This window comes from Chiloscyllium plagiosum, chromosome 14, assembly GCF_004010195.1.
Source record: "Chiloscyllium plagiosum isolate BGI_BamShark_2017 chromosome 14, ASM401019v2, whole genome shotgun sequence".
In the NCBI taxonomy this organism is placed as follows: Eukaryota; Metazoa; Chordata; class Chondrichthyes; order Orectolobiformes; family Hemiscylliidae; genus Chiloscyllium; species Chiloscyllium plagiosum.
The window spans coordinates 50,300,372-50,325,745 of record NC_057723.1 but is presented as its reverse complement, the minus strand read 5'-3'; positions in this window follow the sequence as shown (position 1 = coordinate 50,325,745).

Below are 25,374 nucleotides of genomic sequence, written 5' to 3'. Positions count from 1 at the left end.
AGCTGTACAAAACTCTGGTGCGGCCACACTTGGAGTATTGTGTACAGTTCTGGTCACCACATTATAAGAAGGATGTGGAAGCTTTGGAAAGGGTGCAGAGGAGATTTACTAGGATGTTGCCTGGTATGGAAGGAATGTCTTACAAGGAAAGGCTGAGGGCCTAGAGGCTGTTCTCATTAGAAAGAAGAAGGTTGAGAGGTGACTTAATAGAGACATACAAGATAATCAGAGGGTTAGATAGGGTGGATAGAGAGAACGTTTTTCCAAGTATGGGAACGGCAAACATGAGAGAACATAACTTTAAAGTGAGGGGAGATAGGTATAAGACAGATGTCAGAGGTAGTTTCTTTACTCAGAGAGTAGTAAGGGTATGGAATGCTTTGCCTGCAATGGTAGTTGTTTCGCCAAGTTTAAGTGCATTTAAGTCGTCATTGGAAAGGCAAATGGATGTAAATGGAATAGTGTAGGTGGGATGGGCTTCAGATTAGTATGATAGGGCGGCGCAACATCGAGGGCCGAAGGGCCTGTACTGCGCTGTTATGTTCTATGTTCTTCAGTGAACTTATTACCTCCAACCTTGTGTGGATCAGGCAACTGCCCATAGGCACTTTCCAAATCCTTCATGGTCCATGGTCGGTGGACCAGCACTGGGCACCCTTCTGGGCCTGTAGCTTCAACCATTGGTGCTTGCAGAATTGCCTGGTAAGATGATCGTATGCCAAACCCCTCACCGTCTGACTCATCATCTGTCATGGGGAGATCGCGAGAAGGCCATGGATGCCTTTCTGTCTTGGAGTTGCTGGTCATTTTGGACTTCTTGCTTCAGTTGGTTGTGGGTACGATTGGCTAGCGGTGATCCAGCAGACCCTATGGCGGCCGCCGCTGACTTGGAACCTTCACCAGGCGGATCTCATAGGAGGGCTGCAGGTCTCGGAGGGCAGTCATCAAGGTCAGGATCTGGAACAGACCTAAGACACTGTACAGCTGCGTTAGGTTGTTTACCGCGCATTTCTGCATGTGCAATTGTGTTTGTATGCGTAATCGATCTATCTTTTACTTGAGATTTCCTTTCCCTGATATCAGCCTCAGCCTTCCACATGTTACAAGCAGTCCAATTCACAGGTTCTATTTTCCCCTTCTGTTTCTCCTTCTCTCTCTCCTCCAACCTCGACCTCAATACTTCCAAGTGCCTTTTACTAAAACATCCCCCCTCCGGAAAACCACAATCCTTGATCCACAATTCTAACTGCTTTACAGACTCTGGGCCATAATGATTTAACATGTACTGTATTTTTGGTTGGCCATTCCAATCCCTCTGTGGTCCCTCTTTTTGGTTGTTCTTGCTGGAGCCCATTTTCAGTGTTACTGGAAAAGTGTTCAGCTTCCTCGCTCTCTCGCGATACCGTTATCTTTTTCCCTTTGACTTTCTTTTTACCTCCGGAGGTCCCCTCTTGCATTGGGTGCATCCACCTCAATGCCTTGGTTTTCATAAGCCAAGAAACCATGTACCCGGTACGTCTTTGGCGAGTCCAACTCAGCCAGTGGTGGTTCCAAGTCTAAAACCACCCTTAAACTTGCTGTCTCTCAAACACTCTAGAGATGGCAATCCTTTCCCTTGAGTTTTGCTTGAATACCACGCGAGAGTTCACTGAACCCTCTTCCTGATTCATTTATTCTCTTAGAATGAGTCTCTATGTAGGATTACTTAAGCCACGACTCTTACCCCGACCCTATTCAGTTTGGACCCCAGCGCTGGGGCGATCCACAGATTCCCAGTCCTCTCATGCAAAAAGGGCCAATTCAGTGCTTGAGATGAAGTGAAAGACCTTCAATGTGCTGGCGTCTGCGCCTCCTGGGAATCCTCAGAATCTCACCCAGTCACGGGGTCCCGGGCGAGCCCCAACTTTAATGTCATGGAAATTAAATCAACTTGACTCAAATGCTAGCAAGAGCAAAGAAAAATTTTATTACAGGCCTTTGCAAAGGGACCCTCTGCACTCAACAAAATGCCTGATGCAAGGGGTCCCGAGTATCATTCACATGTTTCCTTTATACCATACTTCGATCAGCCTTATCTCACCTCAAGGACAATCAGCTTGGGAACAGTTTGAGCCTTTTTCCACATAAGGAGTTGTTTTCCCATTCCTTTACTGTTGAAAAAACTGCTACTGCCCTTGTGTTTTCCCTTGACTGTGCTGACTTAGATTATTTGCAAAACTTGCAAGGACAGGCTGTCTGTTCACAGAATTCAGCATAGTCAGGCTGTCTGCATTAAATTGACTTGGGAAGATATTCTTTTACAGATTTCACAATAAATGTTAATTTTGATAATTTTACAGTATGTCTTACATTAAATTCTACCCAATGAAACAGAATAGGTTGACATACATATGTGTGTTAACATAGACTAGACCATACCTTACTTACATTTACCTGCCAAATTGTAAAAAAAAAACAAAAATACTGTGGATGCTGTAATTCAGAAACAAAAATAAAGATTACTGGGAAAGCTCGGCATCTTTGGCAGCATCTATGGAGAGAAATCAGAGCTAATGTTTCAGGTCAGCACAGTGTTCCAAGGAAGGGTCACTTGACCTGAACATTTACTCTGATTTCTTTCCACAGAGAAACCTGCTGAGCTTTTTCAGCAAGTTCTTTAATTGCACCAAATTGTAAATGAGTTTTAGATCTACAAAATAATATTTGAGACAAGATTAGCTTTTGTCTAACAGAGCTCAAGTCACACAACCTAGCAGGATAGAATCAAAGGCATAATTACAACAATATAATGAAAACATTGCAGTGAATGTAATTGGGTAATGTAAATGCCTTGGGTAGAATTCAGAAAAAGACTGGATTTAAACCTTTGGTGAGACTCATCCACAAATCCTTGAAAGTGATGTATAAATGTGGAGTTCAGAGAAGCATGTAAGAATAATAATTGCAGATTTTCATTTTCATAGAGTACAAAATAGGATAGCTCAAATAATAAAGGCAATGGCTTAAATTTTGCTGTGAAGGAAAGCTATTACCATTCAGTGTGTGAAAAGTAAAATGGTCCATAGACTTTTTGTAAACTGGTTAGCAGAGTTCCAATCACCAGTGTCTGTTTGAATGTGGAGCCCTCTACAGGGACTTTATGGCATTCCGGAGTAGGGCAGGGGAACACCTCAATCTATTATTTGAGGCAAGCAGAGAATATGAAATAGCAAAATTATTGCAAAACGCAGGTCAATGAATTTGTAAAACCTATCTGGGGCAATTTCCTAGAATAATGTTTTAGAATTAACGAATTAGACTTATTGATGTGTTAGTGTCCAGAATTCATTACCAATTTAACTGTAAGGGACCAACTAGCAAATACTTAATGATTCGATTATAAGTTACATTATATTTGAGAGTTTCAAAGCAAGATTTATTTTTAAATAAATAATCTTCAAAGGGGTGTGAAATTAATGGATTGTATCAAACAGAACCTGTGTTAATGGGTAGACCTATACATAAACAAAAGGGAACACAGATAATCTTCAAGTTAGATTAGACTATTCTGGGTTTTTAAAAATTCTTTCATGGGATTTGGGCACCATTAATAAGATGCTAATAATTTGGTACTCATCTCTCTTGGCCCTTTGAACTAAATGGCTGGCTGAGCCACATTGCTATGGGTCTGTAGTCACATATCGGCCAAATGAGGTGCAGATGGCAGATTTCCTAATTTATCGGATACTATTGAAGAATAAGGATTATTAAAACAATCAACCAATGATAGTATCATTGTTACCATTACTAAGAGTGACTTTCAATTCTAAACCTTCTAATTGAATTTAAATTGCTCCAGCTACCCAACCAGCTGAGATTTCAGCCCATATCCCCAAGGCATTAACTTAGATCTCTGAATTTTTACTTCAGAGATATTGCTACTACACTTCTGTGCTACCCAGTAAGATCACAGAAATCAGAACCACTTTACCAAACAAAAGATTATGAGAATCAGAAATCTTCACCACAGGGCAATGAATATTGGGTCAACTGAAATTTTAAAGACAAAGATCTTTTTGTTAATGCTAGGTAAGGATACCAAAAGTCATGAGCAAAGGTGAATAAACTCAGTTGAACTTCAGGTCAACCTAGAAGTCACTGAATGACAAGAGAGGATGAGTTCAGTGCCTTATACTTGTTCCTTTTAGGATGAAATACTGTGCTGTTTATGACAATTCCCCCAAAATTACTCCATAAGAGTTCTAGGCTGATGGCCAGATATTGAGTGGCAAAAGCATAACAACTGCCTTTCATCTCTATAAGCTTTGATCAGTCCCTGACATAGAAACGACATGAAGATTTCTTTTTGTTCAGTTATTAGGGATAATAATTTTAAAAATTGTTATGAAAGTTTCAATATACTATTGAATAAATGTAATTCCATAGAAACATGCACACAGAATGTAATATCCCGTATAATCAGAGGGTCATTTTGGTAGGTTGCAATTGTAGGAAATAAAGCTACAATAGTGCCATGACATTGACAACAGATGAAAGAGGAACTTGTTACTGTTGAGAAAACTGTATCCTTGGATCATGAACAAAATTCTCCTGTACATCAGCTTTGTTTTCTATTTTCTTTTTACTCCTGTTCTTTTCCTTTACCGTTGTTTGTCTTTAAAAATACAAACTGATTTTGTGAGATTAAAACAGAAATTGTTGGAAAAACCCAGCAGTTCTGGGTGCCAACTTTTTTTTAACCCCTTCAAGCACACTCTATTTTTACTTCAGATCACAGGAGCTGCAGTATTTTTCTTCTATTATTTTGTGGACTGACTTATGAATATGGAGCATCAATTTAACTTAAGGTTATAAAAAAAACTTTTACTTGCCCTTTCCTTTTCTATTTCTTTCTCTGTCTGATTTTGCTTCTGTGTCATTTAAGGATTCTCTTATTGTCTTTTTAAATCTCTCACCCACATTTTCTTCCATAACACCGTATCTGATCTTAATATTCACCCAATTTCTTCAAAACATTAACTTTGTAAAATTTTGCTTTAACGCATAAAATGACTATTTTTTTGTCAAGAAAACATTGTTCAAAAATTCCATTACATTACTGATCCTTTCCTCCATTGCAACAGTAAAGAATATATACAAACAGTTCTCCTATACTGCCGTGGTTGTTTTCCAGCAAATCCTCGCTTAATGGAAATAATGGGGCCTTTAGGAAAAGTGGGGTTGGGTGCAGACCAGCAAAAAATAACACTCATAATTGCTCAACAATCACCCAAAAGCCTAACACAAAGTATAGCACAGACTGAAGGTTTAAATCATATTTTTAATGAAACAAAGTAAATTTATCACATTACGTTGAAAAAAATACTGTTTATGCATGGACAGAGGTTCATCATCAGTGTCACCTTCAGGCGCAGTTGTGGTCGCAGAAGTGAATGGCTGTGGTTGATTGTCTTTTGACAGTTTCTTGGGGGTTGGTTCAGATTGTGTGACAAGCAGGTACAAGAATTAATTAGAAAGGCAAATGGTATGTTTATGGGCAATGTAGTCCTGCATGAATTATACAAGAATATTCTCTGCTCAGAAGGAGAGCAATGAACGTTCATCAGTTAATTTTTGAGATGAAGTTGCTCAATGTATAATACTGTACCTTTCATATGCTCTGATGGCAGCTGACGTCGGTACATGCATAGAACAAAGCGTGCGGAATTATCACTGCTGGAATCGCGCTATTGCGGAAAGAGATAAGCGTTCTCGAAAATACAGTTCCCTAATTCTTCAGCAATATTATAGCCAAATTGTGCTTTATATGAGAACTACCTGTACTCTGGGTGGAGGATTTCAATGTCCACCATCAAGAGTGGCTCAGCAGCAGCACTTATGATTGAGCTGGTCTGAGCAAGAGGATGTAGCTGCTCGACTGGATTTCCAAAGGTGGTGAGGGAACCAAGAGAGGGAAAAACATACTTGACCTCAACCTTACCAATCTCCCGGCTGCAGATGCATCTGTCTATGACATCAGCGGTAGCAGCAACCACCGCACAGTCCTTGTGGAGATAAAGTTTCACCTTCACGTTCAGAATATCCTCCATTGTGTGGTGTGACACTGTCACCATGCTAAATGGGACAGACTTCAAACAGATCTAGCGATGCAAAACTGGGCATCCAAGAGGTGATGTGGACCATCACCAGCAGCAGAATTATACTCTGGTATAATCTTTCACTTCATGGCCCAGCATATCCCTTACTCATCGATTACCATCAAGCCAGGGGATCGACCCTGGTTCAATGGAGAAAGCTAGAGGGTATGCCAAGAGCAATACCAAGCTTACCTAAAAATACCAGGTGATTTGGAGAAGGTCTGAAACAGGACTACAGAGGAACTTCGATTATCCGAATATCGATTATCCAAATTTCGGATTATCCAAAGAAGATTTAAGGTACCACAAAAATGTTACATCAAAGAGATAAGTGCATTCGATTTACCTGTACTGAAGAAGATGTGAAAACGCTGGGAAAAACAAAGAAACACAAGCAGCTCAAGAATCAGCGATTGGATATCTTTTAGGTAAGGGTTGTTACGCAGCCCTTTGCAAACATAAGTGTTTTACAGTATTCTCAGCACTTTACCGGGCCGTTCATTAAACAAAAAAGGCCCAGAATGTAAACGCATGCACAAGGTGGGGCTTCTGTCTTTCTACCACAAGACTGAGTTCCCAAAAACTGCGTTAGGTCAATATCGCTTTCCTTGTTTAAGGTAAAATCGCTTATCCGAATGAAATAGTGCCCACCCATCTTGTTTGGATAATTGAGGTTCCTCTGTACTTGCACGCTGAACAGCATAAGCAGCAAGTGATAGACAGAACTAAATGATTCCACAACCAACAGATCAGATCAAAGCTCAATGGTCCTGCCACATCCAGTCGTGAACAGTGGTGGGCAAGTGATTAACTATCTGGAGGTGGAGGCTGCATAGATATCCTGATCCTCAATGGTGAATGAGCACAATGCACCAGTGCAAAAGATAAGACTGAAGCATTTGCAGCAATCTTTCACCAAAAGTGCCAAGTGGATGAACATCTGGCCTCCTTCAGTGTTTCCCCAGCATCAAAATACCAGTCTTCAGCCAACTTGATTCACTCCACATGACATCAAGAAATGGTTGGACGCACTGGATACTGCAGACCTAACAACATTCCAATAACAATACTGAACATTTATGCTCCAGAACCTGCCATTGCCCTAGCCAATCTGTTCCAGTACAGTTAGAACACAGCATCCACCCGACAATGTGGAGAATTACCCAGGTATGTCCTGTACACAAAAGGCAGGACAAATCCAACCCGACCAATTAATAACCATCAGTCTACTCTCAATCATCAGTAAAATAATGGAAGGTGATCGTCAACAATACCATCAAAGAGCACCTACTCAGCAGAAACCTGCTCAGTGATGCCCAGATTTGATTCCACCCAGGTCACTTGGCTCAAACATGGACAAAAGAGCTGAATTCCGGAGGTAAGGCGAGAGTGACAGCCCTTAACATTAAGGACTTATTTAACTAAACGTGACATAAAGGCGCCCTGGCAAAGCTGGAATCAATCGGTATCGGGGGCAAATCCTTCACTGTCTGGAGTCAGACTTGGCATATAAGAAGGTGTTTGTGGTTGTTGGGGTCCAGTCATCTTAGCTCCAGAACACATCTGCAGGCATTCCTCAAGATAGAATCTAAGACCTAACCATCTTCAGCTTCTTCATCAATGACCTTCCTTCCATCATAAGGTCAGAAGTGGGGATGTTTGCCAAAAATTGAATAATGTTCAGCATCATTTGCCACTCCTCAGATACTAAAGCAGTCCGCGTTTAAATGCAACCGTTTCTGGACACTATCCAGGCTTGGGCTGACAAGTTACAAGTAACATTTATACTACACAAATGCCAGGCAATGACTATCTCCAACGAGAATCAATCTAACCACTGCTCCTTGACATTCAATGGTATTGCCATTTCTGAATGCCCCATTTTAACAACCTTGGCATTACAATTGAGTAGAAACTCCACTAGACTCACGGCATAAACACAGCGACATTAAGAGCAGGTCAGAGGCTAGGGATGCGATGAGTAACTCACCTGCTGATTCCTCAAACCTATCTGTAAACTACAATGCACAAGTCAATAGGATAATCTTCACTTACCTGGAGGGGTGCAGCTCCAACAACACTCAAGAAGCTTGACACCATCCAGGATGAAGCAGCTCACTTCCACAAGCATCTACTCCCTCTACCACTAATGCTCTGTAGAAGCATGTGCTATCTACAAATCTACTGCAGAAATTCACCAAAGGTCCACAATAGCATCTTCCAAATCTATGACCATCTGGAAGGACAAAGGGAGCAGATATGTGGGAACATCACCACCTACAAGTTTCCCTTCAAACCAATCACCATTCTGACTTGGAAATACATTGCTGTTCCTTCACTGTCACTGGGTCAAAATTCTGGAATTCCCTCCCCAGAGGCATTGTGGGGCAACCTACAGCACCTTGATTGCAGAGGTTCAAGAAGGCAGCTCACCAATACCTTCTCAAGGGCAACTAATGATGGGCAATAAATGCTGGCCAGTCAGTGACACCCACATCCTATAAGTGAATGAAAGAAACTACATTTCATAATTGGCTGCAAAATACTTTGTGCAATCATGCAAGTCTGAAAGAGATGACATAATTGTTTCCTTTTTCTTTCATGCTTTACCAGTAAAGTTAATTGCAGTTTCATATTCGAGGCATAACCATAGCATCATGGAATAATGCAAAATTGAAAGAGGTCTTTGGACTATAGTGCCTATGATGACTCTATGAAAGCAAAGTCCCACTCTGCTGCATTTCCCTAGCTGTGTAATAAAAGATAACAGCATACCGAAGATAGAAATTTCATTGGCATAACACAAAAAAAACTTAAGAGATGCAAACACATGGCAAACACTAACAGTATGTACACAAATGCACTCACAGTTTCACACACTCATTTAATGAATCCTCATTAGGCCTCTTGTCACAGTCATTTGGATTTATCCACAGCCATCATTTGAATTAAGTAGAAATATAATAATTAAGACTATTGTGATGCACAGGAAGAGATTGTTAGTCAATTAGCTTTTCACACATGATTCTAGAAGAAACCTCAATAGTAAAGGTTCCTACTGCTTTTAATTCTACAAAATACCAAACAGAGGCAACCTTAATTGAAAATATATGTCCAGTTAGTTACTAAAATAAAACTAGAAAGTTCTGAAAGAAAGGTGGTCAAGATCAGATTTAATATTGCTTTTTCTTGCTGCAGCCTCAATGGGCCTCTTCTGTACTGTACAGTTTTGTGAAGTAACATCTGAAGTTTAAGAACCTCACTGGATTCATTGGTCAGAATTTGTGATAATTAAACTCTCTCAGAGTGGTCAGTTGTTAGTCTTTTTTTGCTAACATTTACTTTCTTTCTCAAGCACATTACTATTTTGAACCTTGAAAAGACAGCATTCATCCCACATCTATGTACTTCAGATGATTAGAGTTGTTCATGGTCTTCTGCCATATATATCAGGTGGGGTTTTTCTTTCAATTTAAATGGTGATTCTGCTAATCAGCTTGCTGACAGCTGCCTACAAAGACTTTGCAGACTTTTGATTGGAGATTGACTCCAATCCAGCGAAGCCCCTTCTACAGCATGTGTGATGCTTATGAACATGGCAAGGGAAAAGGAAGACTCTTCAACCAATTGGGCTGAAGAATCCTCATTGAGGCATACTAGACTGAAATTCCCTGAGAGTTTCTGAAATTGTCTCAAATGCAGTTAGGAAGAAATTTCATCTAGTTCCAATTTAATAGCATATTCTAATTTTTTGCTGATCAATATTTTATACAGCAATACTAAATTTACCTAAGTATCTTCAGAAGTGTGAAAGTTAGGAATTAGATGCATTAGTCTGATTTGATATTGTCAACTGTTTTGCATTACTTCATTCAAAAATCTTAATTTCGGAAATGTATTCGTAATGTAGATTTTGAGATATGAACACCATGAAAAATAAATTTGTGTTTATAACCTGAATTAAAGTTATATAAGGTTGCACATAGACTTATGTCCATATATTTCTAGAAAGCAACATTAACACATTTAAGCTGAAACAAAAAGCCTGCACAGAGTTTCTGGAAAATCTTTGGTATATAGACTACATTTCAATAGACAATAGACAATAGACAATAGGTGCGGGAGTAGGCCATTCAGCCCTTCGAGCCTGCACCGCCATTCAATATAATCATGGCTGATCATTCCTAATCAGTATCCTGTTCCAGCCTTATCTCCATAACCCTTGATTCCACTATCTTTGAGAGCTCTATCCAACTCCTTCTTAAATGAATCCAGAGAGTGGGCCTCCACTGCCCCCTGTGGCAGAGCATTCCACACAGCCACCACTCTCTGGGTGAAGAAGTTTCTCCTGAGCTCTGTCCTAAATGGTCTACCCCGTATTTTTAAGCTGTGTCCTCTGGTTCGGCACTCACCCATCAGTGGAAATATGTTTCCTACTGCCAGAGTGTCCAATCCTTTCATAATCTTATACGTCTCAATCAGATCCCCTCTCAATCTTCAAAACTCAAGGGTATACAAGCCCAGTCGCTTCAGTCTTTCAGTGTACGGTAATCCTGCCATTCCAGGAATTGACCTCGTGAACCTACGCTGCACTCCCTCAATAGCCAGAATGTCTTTTCTCAAATTTGGAGACCAGAACTGCACACAGTACTCCAGGTGTGGTCTCACCAGGGCCCTGTACAGCTGCAGAAGCACCTCTTTGCTTCTATACTCAATTCCTCTTGTTATGAAGGCCAGCATGCCTCACATTGAGGCAGGTATTTTCCAAATGCTGCTAGCTACTTAAATCACAAGCAATGAAGCCAGGAGTAAATTATACCCATTAGAATAATGAATAGATGACACACTTCACAGGTTTAATGATTTAGCAAAAGCAAATGACTGTGCTAGCCTCCATAAATTATGCTGTTCAGACTCAAGGGACAAAGTGTGTGTCTTCACTCATTTCTCAATAAATCACTGCAACTGAAATTGTATCTGATCTCTGAGCAGACCATTTGCTGTACAATTGTTTTAAGATTCAGTCAGGTTACTCTATTCAACACAACTTCAGTAAATTCCACTTTTGAGTACTCCTGTTTTCAGGCACAGTAAATATTTCATAAAACACAAGTCCTAATTTGGTTTGCAAATCTAATGGCTAGGATTCTTGCAGTTGTAATAATGGATAAAGTGTGGACATTTTCCATCCTTTTCCAACTGAAACTGATTAACTCTGGATGTCTGCGCATGCAAGGAATAACTCAGAAATTCAAAAGTTACTGTCAAAGATTCTAAGCTACTCCAGATGTTGTGCTGTTGATGCATTCCAAGAGTGCAATCAATGAGCTATCTTATGAATTAACACAAATTTATGTTCATCTACCTGTAGAAAATCACACAACACCAGGTTATAGTCCAACAGGTTTAATTGGAAGTACACTAGCTTTCGGAGCACCGCTCTTTCATCAGGTGGTTGTGAGGCGCTCCGAAAGCTAGTGTGCTTCCAATTAAACCTGTTGGACTATAACCTGGTGTTGTGTGATTTTTAACTTTGTATACCCCAGTCCAACACCAGCATCTCCAAATCATGACTACCTGTAGAAAGCCTTGAAAATATTACACCGGCTTTATTTAAATTGGACTAATTTTATAATTACTGTTAACATCATCAATTTTCTACTTGTGGAATGTTATCTTTATCCATAATAATGAAAACATTTACATAGTTTACAAATAATGAACATTTCTGTGTCTATACTTTAGTTTCTTTCTTAATCCCAAAACAATTACTTATTTCACTGTTTGAAGATTTAAATTAAATGGAAAAGATATTAATTATTTTGAACTTATTGGTTTGTGGTTGGTGAGAATATTTCAGAATGCTTAGCTTCCTACCAATTTGATGAAATCACTGCTACCAAACACCAGGCATTCCTCACCAGATTTAAATGGTCATTGAGCAAAAGGGAAGGTTATCACTGGATCTTAGTAGGCAGCTTTCACTGAGGCCAATTGTGAGCACTGTTATCTCTATACTGGCAGCAACATCGAGTCCATTGTTTTCTGAGGTAGAAGAATGATAAATAACTTGTAAATACTGTGAAAACATCTGACTGTCGCTATCAAGGAAGTTACTACCATTCCATGGACCTGTTATATACACGTTAATATATACCTGTTGTATATGCATTAATAAATGAAATGCCAATGCAAACATATCATATAAAAAGAAATAATTCTCATCCATTAATAGTGATGCTTTCACAATCAAGATATTAATGGTTCTGTTCTGCAATGGATACTGATTGAAGTGCTAAATATGTTCAGCTTTAACATTTTTGTTTTCAATTTTCAGATTTTAGATTTTTTTTTACATTATTGAATGTTAGTGCTTTTTAATTCTCTAAGAGGTAGTGAGTTCTGGATTGAATACTTCATTTATCATTTCAACAAATTAGAAAAAGAAACATCAAAGGGAAAGAAAAATCAATGTTAGAAATTCCAAGAATCACAAGTAGCATAACATTGAATTTTTGATATTTCCAAATAAATCTAGACCAGCTCTAGATGTGAGAGACACTCAGAATTTGGAACTTAATAGAAGAACTTTGTGATAATGATGGATTGACCAAAACATATTACACAATATGTGAATGCTATGATGCCAAGGTTAGAAAGCTGGAAGGCATTCTGCATCTTCAGAATAAACTCTAAGATATTACCTAAACTGCTGTTAACAATGAAACTATCTTCAGCTGTAAAATAAATTTTTAGAATGCACTATAATGAGCTTGTTCACTAGAAAGTTCTTGCACCAGTCATTATCTTGCTGATAATGAGAGAAAAAAAGATGAACTGCACGGATGCATTTATTCAAAGCTAATTAATACACTTCAGATATAATTAGTATGCACGTCAAGCTATTCAGTCTGGCTGAATAAGTGAAAGCCAAATCACATGGTTCTGAATGCAAGGAATGAATTTTGCCATGCTATATTTGATGCAGAGTTGATTCTGCTAACCAATACTTCAACGCCATCTCCAGCACCTGAAAAATTTAAGTGAAGACTTGAAAGTCTTTTAGTTTAAAATACTAATGAATTAGACAGTAGTCAGATACTGCCAACCCTGTTTAAATGATAGTAATGAGAAAGTATTGAACTTGTCTTTCTCCTTATTCAGTTAAAGGAAGGAATGCATAGTTGAATAGTTAATAAAGTTAAAATAACATTTAGATGTTTCACCAGCTCAGATCAAGGTATCAGGAGAATTCCTCAAATTACTATATGCCGTCATTTGCTCTTCTTTGTGGCACACTGGAGAATTAAGTTGATGTCACATGGGATTAACATGAGTGATGCTTGTTTAAGAGAAACATCTTTCAAGGACCAGAATAAAATATTTTGAAATAATCCAAGGTGTCCTTTTAACTTTTATATCTAAAGGAAAACTTGCAGGGAGATTATCCTTCTGTAAATGGGTCAACATGTGGTTGATCCTCGAGATCTATAACTGTAAAGATATTTTTAAAAACTCACTTGCACCTGTATTTCTGTTTTGACACATTTCAAATGATTCATCTCAAGAATGAATCTCACTGTGTAAAGTGCTTCAAGTGTAATTAATGCACACTAAAAGCTCAAGGGGATTATGTTGCATCAAATCTGATTTGTTCTGATGCTTCTATGCAAATACTTCATTTCATTCACTTGTAAGCCATGTGGCACTCAAACTGCATTCAGTGGTGCAAAATGAGAATCACCATCATCTTTCTTCATCTTGTCATTTAGCTCTGAGCTGGACCTTTCACCTAAAATACAATAAAAATGCATAAATATTTCATTCATGATGCATTTTGGCCTGCTTATGCTATAAACACTTGCTGAAGGTACTATTATCAACTTTGTAGGACAAAGCCGTAGCTCTAATTTACTCCTTTCTTGGTACAAAATAGACAAGAGCTACAATGTACCTTCCCCAGCACAAGATGGAATGTTCCAAACTCCTTATAACGGAGCTGGCAATTTGTTCATGGCATGGGTTGCATTCTTCCACGATATTCACGACCACTAATATGAGTAATCTGACTAGAAGCATAGCTGTTGCCTAGCCTGCTGGAATCCATGGACACAATCTTGAAAGGCAAATATAGGAAATGGAAAACCATAGATATAAGGCATGTATCTATCAATGTAAACTTTATCTCCAACGTGTACAAATCTTTTCAATAATTTGGCTTTTTTCATAACAAAGCCATTTCCTGGAAGTGATGAGGCCTGACTCAGTCAAACAGCTCTTAACAAGTTTCAGTCATATGGGGTTTGCATTTTGTTGTTAAACACTTCCAGTGCAAATGGTGAAATCTCACCAAGTCAAACAACACATGAGTAGTCTCAATTGCATGCATGTTTTTAAATGCTTACAGTATAAGGGATGAAGTCTGATTTCAAACATCCAAATCATGTTCAGTGATTCATTTAACTGTAGGAAGAAGGGTTTTTAAGTTTCACAGTGGTAATGGTGCTGGGGTTCAGTGTTACTTCGCATTCACAGGACCACGTATCTGAAAGGAGGAAACCACTGTGCAGACTGTAGATTCCAATATTGTTGGGCTGTATTGCAGGATTTAATGAAAACCACCAGGAGTCAGACATTTCTTAGATCAGTAATTGCATGCAAAAAGTGTGAGAAGGGCATGGAAAATGACATTAGAAGCTAGGCAGTTGTTTTTGACTCACATGGACTCATTGAGTGGAAGGACATTTTTCTGTGCTGTAGACCTCTAAGACTGTATAAATAGATATACACTTGCAATGCTGAGGCATACAAGACTATTGGCCAAGTGCTGGAAAATGAGATTAGAATTGTTAGTTGGTTGTTTTTAATTTGCACAGACTCAATGGACTTAAGGATCTCTTCTGTGCTGTATATGTGTAGACTAATGCATTAACATGACCCTAACCCAGCAGCCACCCATGCACTGCTGAAGTTTAAGAAGCAGGAGGAAAAGAAGGAATACCCATCACCAACAGACCCAGCATCATGAGATTTAGTGGCCTGCAATTGTGCAAGAACGAGCAGTACATGAAGGGAGAAGCGAGACTCTTTAGCGCTGTCAAACAGTGGCTTTTGCGACTCAATCTTAGCCAGGTTTATCACCAAGCCTGCCTCATGAAGTTGATTGAACAATTCTGATAGATGCTTCAGATGTTTCTTCCATGTTTGACTAAAAATCACCATATAGTCAATGTACTCCACACACTTGGGTAATCTAGAAACAACTTTATTGGTTAGACTTTTAAAATGTAGCTAGTACATTTCTCATACCAAATGGCATGGCTTTAAAGTGGTACATTCCATTCAGTGTCACGAAAGCTGAAATTTCCTTTGCTCTTTCGGATAAAGGTACCTGCCAGTATCCTCTGAGTAAGTCCAACTTCAAAATATAAGCTGCTTGTCCCATCTTCTCAATACAGTCTTCCAAGTGTGGAATAGGATATGAATCACATTTTGTAACTGCATTGACTTTGCATTAGTCTACACATAATCATTAAGTACCATCTGGTTTTGGCACTTTTACTATGGGTGAGCTCCAATCACTACAACTCACTTTGATTATATTGTCTTTGAGCATGGCATGTCCAGCAAAATTTAATCATATGTAGTCCAGGCCAATAAAAATGTTTTTGTATTTTGGCTTGACTTTTCCTTACATTCAAATGATCTTCTACTGGTAATTCATGTGCTACCCACAACACCTCCTTTCTATAACCCCCTGGTAATACAACTTGATGAACTTCTGCCCATTCCTCATCCTCCTGAATATGCGATGGTCTCCATTTCCTCGTCAAGATGTCATTTTTAAGCTAGTAACATTCAGATTCTTCTTCTGTGTATGATTTTTGATTAACTGTTTTAGTCTTTCATCTTTCTGTTGTAATTCAGCTAATTTCTCTGAACTAAAATATCCACATTATCCTCTAACTCTTCCTTTTTTTTCTCAACCCTTTCATCAAACATTGTTTCTGATAATTGTACATCAACGTCCTTAACTTTATGTTTTGATTTCTCCTTCTGCTTCAACCTGTGGCTTTGTGATCTTGTTACCACACGGTCAGAAAAAACTATGGGGACATATTTCCTGTAACACCTCAGTTTCCTGATTTTCCACTGGCTTTTCAACCACAGTAGGCATCACTCCCATGTGATGCAGCAACATTGTTACTAAGGATAAACTGTATTACTGGAACTGAGAATTTCTCTATTACTCCTAACACCATTTCACCACTTTTTACTGGACTCTCCAACCTCACTTTATATAATGGAAGACTGCCCTTCTCTTCATGAATTCCACATATTAACATCATTTCTAGCAATAGTCCTTCTGAATTACATATCTCCTTACCTCTCACCATCAAAGGTTGACCTGCTCCTGTATCTCTTAAAAATGTAACTTTATATGCTCCTCCTGTTTGATTCCAGCCTCAGGAGACTGTCTGTGGTGAATTTACACATTCCCCCTGTTTCTGCATGGGTTCCCTCTCACAGTCCAAAGATGTGCAGGTTAGGTGGATTGGCCATTCTAAATTGCCCATTCTGTCCAGGAATGTGCAGGCTAGGTAGATTAGCCACAGGCAAATGTGGAATTAGGGAGATAGGGTTGGGTCTGGGTGGGATGCTCTTTGGATGGTTGGTGTGGACTCGATGGATGAATGGCCTGCTTCCACACTTTAGAGATTTGCATTGAATTCAAATTCCACTATCTGCCATGGTGGGACTTGAACCCAGGTCCCCAGAACGTTAACTTGCTCTCCAGATTAATAGTCTAGTGCTAATATCTCTAGACCATCACCTTCCCTCTTTGCTTTGCGCTGCTTCTGTTAAGATTCATTATTATAGCTTGGATCTTCTGAAAGGAGGATAGTCTTTGCAGTACTGTAAACAGTAGCTGCATGTCAGGACCATGCATAAGTCCCAGTATAACTGATTCCATGGGTACCGAACTTGGCTATCAGCCTCTGCTTGGTCACTTTGCGTTATTGCCTGTCCTGAAGTCTGCCTTGGAGGACAGTCAACTGAAAGTCTGAGGTCAAATGTCCCGGACCGCTGAAGTGTTCTCCAACTGGGAGGGAACGCTCCTGTCTGTTGATTGTTGTGCGGTTTTCATTCATACGTTGCCGTAGCCTCTGCTTGGTCTCGCCAGTGTACAATGGGTGCGGACCAGTCAAACTGAGAGCATTCCTTGTCACAATGGACATTTCAGCACTCTGCATCAGCATCCCTCACAATGATGGTATTACGGCAACAGCCTCAGTAATCAACACCAACAACTGCCAACCTCCAAGCACTGTCCCACAACTCATCCGTTTTATCCCCGGCCACAACATTTTCACCTTTGACAATCAGTTCTTCATCCAGACACATGGAACAGCCATGGAAACCAAATGTGCATCCCAATACGCTAAAATTTTTATGCACAGGTTCAAACAAGACTTCTTCTCTACACAGGACCTCCAACCAACACTATACATCAGGTACATTGATGACATTTTCTTCCTCTGGACCCATGGCAAGGAGTCACTGAGAAAACTATACAATGATATCAACGAGTTTCATCCCACCATCAAACTCACCATGCTATCTGCCCCATTCTTGGACACCTGCGACTCCATCAAGGATGGGCACATCAGCACCTCACTCTACTGCAAACCCACGGATAACCTCATGATGCTGCACTTTTCCAGCTTCCACCCAAAACATATTAAAACAGCCACCCCCTATGGACAAGCCCTACGCATACACAGGATCTGTTCAGATGAGGAGGAACGTGACAGGCACCTGGAAGTACTCAAGGATGCCCTCACAAGAACGGGGTACAATGCTCAACTCATCGACCGCCAGTTCTGACGTGCCACAGCGGTAAACCATAATGACCTCCTCAGGAGGCAAGCACGAGCTGCAACCGAAAGGGTCCCCTTCACTGTCCAATACTTCCCAGGAGTCAAATAACTACACTATGTTCTTCACAGCCTGCAACACATTATCAATGAGGATGAGCACCTCACCAAGACCTTCCCCACACCTCCATCTCTCGCCTTTAAACAACCACCAAGCCTCAAACAGATCATTGTTTGTAGCAAACTGCCAGGCTTTCAGGACAATACCATACAACCTTGTCACAGTAGATGCTGCAAGACATGTCAGAATGTCAACACGGACACCACTATTATGCATGGAGACACCTGCCAAGGTGTATGTGGCAGGTATTCATGCAACTCAGCCAATGTATTCTATCTGATACGGTGCAGGCAAGGATGCCCTGAGGCCTGGTACATTGGTGAGACTGAGCAGAGGCTACAGCAATGGATGAATGGATACTGTACAACAATCAACAGACAGGAGTGTTCCCTCCCAGTCAGAGAACACTTCAACGGTCTGGGACATTTGACCTCGAATCTTCGGGTGACCATCCTCTAAGGCGGACTTCGGGACAGGCAACAATGCAAAGTGGCTGAGCAGAGGCTGAAAGCCAAGTTCGGTACCCATGATGATGGCCTCAACTGGGACTTTGGCTTCATGGCACACTACCGGGGACCCCACTACACACACACACACACACACACACACACACACAATTCATGTAAGATTCTGTATATCTGTTATTTAGATTAGAATCAGTCTGACCACTGTGGCACAGACAGTCTCACACAGGGCACCTCACACCTTAAATGCATTATCTGGGCCGACATGACACCAATTGTTAAAGTTCACTTAAGAATGTAACTTTAAAACATTCTGGGATTTACATCTGAAAGAACAGAAACCAACATGTTCATTCTAAAAGATGAAAGACTTAACAAATAATCCAGGTCTTTTTCAATATATAATTCCAGTTACATCACACTGTAAACTTCTCCTATAAATTCGATGTGTCTTACGATCTTATACTCCACAACCACCTGATGAAGGAGCAGCGCTCCGAAATCTAATCCTTCCAAGTAAACCTGTTGGACTATAACCTGGTGTTGTGTGATTGTTAACTTTGCATACCGCAGTCCAACGCCAGCTCCTCCACATCATGACCAAGGCATAGCTCTGTCCACTGCATATAAGACAACCAGCTAAGCGGGAAGAAGAGGAAGGGGTAAAGTTACCAAGCAGCCTCTTTGTGACCACCTTGACTATGACCACACATCTGACCATGATTTCAGTAAAATTAATCCCAATTCCCAATTCAACAACAGTCCCATAATCCTTCATTTCTTCCAACACCGATCGTCACATTATCCCTGACCACAATGCAAAAGCAAAAGGAGAACCTATGAACTATTAGAAACAAGATGAATAAGTCAAAACATACACTACAATATTCGATTAAAACTCAAATAATCACTCTTGCTCATTCCCTTGACAGAAGTTACAGCTTGCTGACACATGTGCGTGTAATATATATATATATCTCACCTGATGAAGGAGCAGCACTCCGAAAGCTTGTGATTTCAAATAAACTTGTTGGACTATAATCTGGTGTCATGTGACTTCTGATCTTGTCCACCCCAGTCCAACACTGGCTTCTCCACATCATATATATGTATATATATATATATACCTCCTTAGACCAGCCTAGATATCTTCAGTTGCCCATTATGGGTGTTTGACTGGGGAAGTAAACATTTTCAGCCCCACACCTGAGAAATTGAAAGATTGCCATTCACTCAGCATTGGCTCTGTCACTGATAATGGCTGATCGGGAGGTATTGCAGGTATCCTTTCTAATGGAGGGAAGAGTTTTACTGTGTAGACCTTCTTTGATATATGTGGCAACCAGTAATTCTGCTGTTCTGAAACTGTGCCCTACACATCTTCTAGAAATGACCTACAGTTTTGAAGGTATAGCATTCCTTAATGATGGCAGGACATTGTCTATGCCTGTAAACCTTGTTGCCCCTGAGTACTGATCCTGTTTTTTTAATATTAGGTGATTAACTTGTTCTCTATGTACTTTTGTCATCTACTTTTCAACAATGCCCACAATATTAATAGACTTTGCTGCCCTCTTGAGGTAGTATTTGTCTTCTCTGCTCAGGATCTTTCTTTGAAAGTACACGGTCAGAAAACATGCTTAGCTTTCTCCAAAGTTAATTCTTCAATGGACTGTAAGAAATCTGACAAAGCTTATTCAAGAATTCCAATAAGTCTGATTTCAAACTTTAATTATCACAGTTTAAATTCAATTGCTCAAGAATTTTATTTGCTATTAAATTGAAGTAATTATCAAAAGGTTTTAAGAAATCTTCAAATGTATCTGGTTTCAAAGTTTTCTCTGGTAATGACAGCATTGGTAATTGAACCCACTATTACTATATGATCTTGCTCAGTTTTTAAGTTGTTTATGTCTCTGCTGATCTTATTACTGGATAAGTCTGGCTGAAACATGGCTTTGTAGAACATATTTTGCTTTGTTTTGACTTTAACAAAGTGGTCTCTTGCTGTAACATAAGTGTACACTGTTGCAGTGTTTGCTTAGGGAGATTGTAATAACTCATCTACTGAAAACTCAAGGAAAACTCTTTGTTTCCATCTGCAGCGTATGTGCATTATCAATAAAATGGCTGAAGCCAATGTAACATTAATATAAGCCCTCCAGAACTATTACTTTATACATGTATATCCAAGTAATGTTGGGAGGATGGTGTGTTGAATAGTATATGTGAGGTTCATGGGATATTATATTTAAAGTTACATTCAATGATGTTGACCAGTCATGTGAGGATATTGAACTTTTTGCAATACTATGTTAGATATTAGCTTCCTAATTTTTGAATCCTGTCATGGAATGCCACAACAATCCAGTCCAATCATCTTTGCAATCTTTGCTTGAAGGGTCTCCAGTAGTTAGATCACATTTTCTCTACCTACCCTTTCTTCCACCTAGGTGTCTAGCATAGCATTGGAAAATCCTGGAGCATCTTCACTCCAATTTTGCACGATTATTGAGCATTTCCTAAAATGTGAATCAGTTACAGAATGATTTTGAGCAGTTGATTCAATTAGAATGCTGCTTTGCTATAAGGAGTGCAGGTTGCCTTGCCTTACATCAACTTAATCCATCTGCTGAACATGCTGTTACTAAACTGTTTGTTCATCACTGGTTACATGCAACAATTGTGCTAATTAGCATTCAGCACGATGTTGATTTGCTGCTTGGTTTGAAAGTATTGAACATGGCTTAATAATACATCATAAATCCTATATTCATTTTTAGGAGCTGTTACATCTTGTTTCCCATTTAGCGCCTGCCAAATCCTATAGAAAACACAATGTTTTAACCACTGTCAGAATCGAAACTTACTTGTGCAGAAATTGCAGCTTATAAACCCATTTGTTAAGAAGTGGTGTGGATTCCGCAGTATCAACAGATTAATGAGATAGAAATAAGATGAATAGACAGAATAAAAAATATAAACAAGAATGCCAATTGTTGCAAATACATCAATGGTATGACAGATTTATTTTTCTTCTGTTCCCTTCTTCAACCATGGAAATGAAAACACCCACCTTAACAGACCAGACTATATTAATATCAAGTGGAGTAGCAATATCTCAAGGAAGTCGCATTGATGATGTTACCTAGCATGGTGACAAAATGTCTGCATAACAACCCACCAACTCAGTGAGCAAACCAACACCTGCATCCACAAAAGCTACAAATCTGATCTATAAATTTTCGCAAAAACCTTAGGAAGTTAAGCTAACAGAATATAATTTATGGAGATCCTGTGTTGTCATCAATATTGAATTCAGCAAACACTCAACTGCTTGCTCGCAATATTCAAGTCAATGGAGACAGCATTAAAGCCCCTCATTCCTGATGAAGGGCTTTTGCCCGAAACAGTGATTTTCCTGCTTCTTGGATGCTGCTTGACCTGCTGTGCTTTTCCAGCACCAGACTCTCAACTCTAATCTCCAGCATCTGCAATCCTTACTTTCACGTACAGCATTACAAACTATCTAACCTCCATTATGGTTGGAAGCTGTTGCTGCAAATATTATCTTATTTATAAAGAAGTCAGTGTGAAGTCCATAGATTGGATTGTGATTGGCAAAAGGATATTTGCAGTTGAAGAAGGAACAATAAATTAAACAAGTATTCCTCACATGCAAATTTGTTACAATTCAGTCATTCATTTTGCAATCAGGTAGCCATGAAAGAGTAAAATAAAGTTAGTCTGCCTTTCTGAATGGCACTTGATTATGTTCTTTGTTTTTAACAAACAGCAATTTGTTTCAGCTTATGTTCGTTTCATATATTTGTCCAATTTTCTGCAGACATAATAACCCGAGTGAATTTTTAAGTGGCCAAATTAAAGGTAACTTGTCAGTTGTTTTAAATATATTCATCCTGTAAGACACTGTGAATGAGAAATAAAGTGAAAAATGAAAAAAGTTATCACCAACAGTTTATATGGAAACCATAGCACAATTTTGAACAAATTCATTTCTAATCAATATTGGAGAAGTTCATACTTTGTGCAAACACTATAACTGTGAGAATAGATTAATGACAATATTCAAAAACAGTTTAACCATGCATAAAATTACATTGGGAGAGGAAGAAGTGAGAAAGTGAATGTAACAAATTTCCAGATTGTAAATAAAAGCTATCAACATGGCTGCATTTCCTTTTCATTATTAGAATAATGTAACTTATTCCATTCTTTAGAGAAGCATTAACCAAGGCTTGGGTGTTTGCAAGATGGTAAGATTGTCAACATTCACCATCATTACTCTGCATGCACATGCACAGAATAGCAGGTCAATTGTAATCAGTGTTTCTAAGCTGCTTCAAAGGGTATGGATTTGAGGTTGCTCCAGACTATAGTTCCTGAGCAATAAGTGAATCAATGAGAACTACAGTATTGCTTTAACATCAATAATCTTACTGTACGAGTCCTTTAAAAAGGTTATAGTTGATTGTTGAATGAAGTGTAATTGTGTTTTAAACTGTGTTCTAACTTCATGTGGCAGAATTTTTCACATGACACAATTTCCTGTTTTGATACCAAAAATAACAGTAAGAAATGCACCCCAGTTCCTTAACAGTTGAACCACAGCTATTGATGCTGGGATGCAGTCATTAGTTGGAAGTGGGCCTTCTGACACGAGCTGGGATGGAGGTTATGCCTTAACTGAGCAGCTTGCAATTCTTTAGTTCTGGCAGTGCTTAAGGGCCAGTGCTGACTGCTGGAAATAGATAGCATCCCACTGAGCTAAGTGCCAGGAGCCCAGGTAAATCTGAGAGGTTCTTGGTAATGCCAATAGAGGGCATTATGGATGGACTCGGAGTGTAGGTTGGTTGCAAAGGCTAGGAATCTCATCTGGATAGAGGTTGGAGTGTCTGATTAGGAAAAAGGGATCATGAACTTCCATCCCTTCCCAAACAAGTAGAGTGATCTTTAAGGCTTCATCTCTGTCCCTAACAGACAACTGGGCATTAAATAATTAACGAACAGCCAATTATTATTTTTTGAGTGGGAGCAGCAGCGGAGGTAAGATGAACCAGGAAGGCTACAGCTAAGGTAAGGGAGATTTTTAAAATTACTTACCGGTAGTGGCCAGCGGTGCTTTTCCTCCACAGTAGGAGTGGGAGCAGCGGCGGAAGTGACGCGGACCAGAGGGGCTGCCAGGAAGGAAAGTAAATGACCATATATATTAGCAAGGTGGCTAAACTCGAGGCACTACTACTGTAGTGTCTCCCACCCGCTCTCCTCCTCTAACCAAGTTAATAAGGTACGGTTCATTTCTAAACTTCCTTTATTGAATATAAGTTTATTGCTTGATCTTGTAGCAATTGAATTAAGCTTTCTTGTTTAGTATAGTGGGGTATGGATGCTAGGGCAGTTGCTTGCTCCTCCTGCAGAATGTGGCAATGGAGAGACATGACACATGTCTCTGCTGGCTACATCTGCGGGAAGTACACCCAACTCCAGCTCCTTGAAAACAGTGTTAGGGAATTGGAGCTGAAGCTGGATGAACTGCGGATCATTCGGGAAGCTGAGGGGGTAATTGGGAGAAGTTACCAGCAGTTGGTCACTCCTGAGGCTCAGGATAAGGATAGATGGGTTACAGCCAGGAGGAGGAAAGGGGACAGACAGACAGTGCAGAGATCCCCTGTGGACATTACCCTCAGCAATAAGTATATCATTTTGGATATTGCTGGGGGGGGATGACCTACCAGAGGAAAGCCATAGTGGTCAGTTCTCTGGCACTGAGCCTGACGCTGTGGCCCGGAAGGTAAGGAGGAGAATAGAAAAGCATTAGTGGTAGGAGACTCGATTGTTAGGAGAATTGACAGGAGATTTTGTGGTCAGGATCGGGATTTCCAGAAGGTATGTTGCCTCCCTGGTGCCAGGGTCCGGGACGTCTCCGATCGGGTGTATAAGATTCTGAAAGGGGAGGGCAAACAGCCAGAAATTGTGTTACGTATTGGCACCAATGATATAGCCAGGAAAAGGATTGAGGATATAAAAAGTGATTTCAGGGAGTTAGGGTGGAAGCTGCAGAGCAGGACGAACAGAGTAGTGTTCTCGGGTTTACTACCGGTGCCACGCGATAGCGAGGTGAGGAACAGGGAGCGGGCGCAGCTTAACATGTGGCTGCGGAGCTGATGTAGGAGGGAGGCTTCAGATATGTAGATAATTGGGATGCCTTCTGGGGAAGGTGGGACCTGTACATGAAGGATGGGTTGCACCTGAACTGGAAGGGGATCAATGTCCTGGGTGAAAGGTTTGCTCGAGTGGTTCAGGAGGGTTTAGACTAGTATGGCGGGGCGGGTGGGAACCTGAGCTGTATACCGGTGGTGAGAGTTGATGGAGATGGGGCAATAGCAAAATGTAGCATAGCCAGTGGGAAGGAATTTCCTGGGAAAGAACCAAGGGATCGGTTAAAGTGTGTTTGCTTTAATGCAAGGAGTATCAGGAATAAAAGTGATGAGCTTAGAGCATGGATCAGTACCTGGTGATATGATGTTGTGGTCATAACAGAGACGTGGGTTTCTCAGGGGCAGGGTTTAGAACATTTAAAAAGAACAGGGAGGAGGGAAAAGAGGAGGGGGTGTAGCACTGCTAATCAGAGAGGGTATCACAGCTGCAGAAGTTACCATTGTCGAGGAGGGTCTGCCTACTGAGTCAGTAGGGTGGAAATTAGGAACAGTAAGAGAGCAGTCACCTCATTAGGGGTTTACTACAGGCCCCCC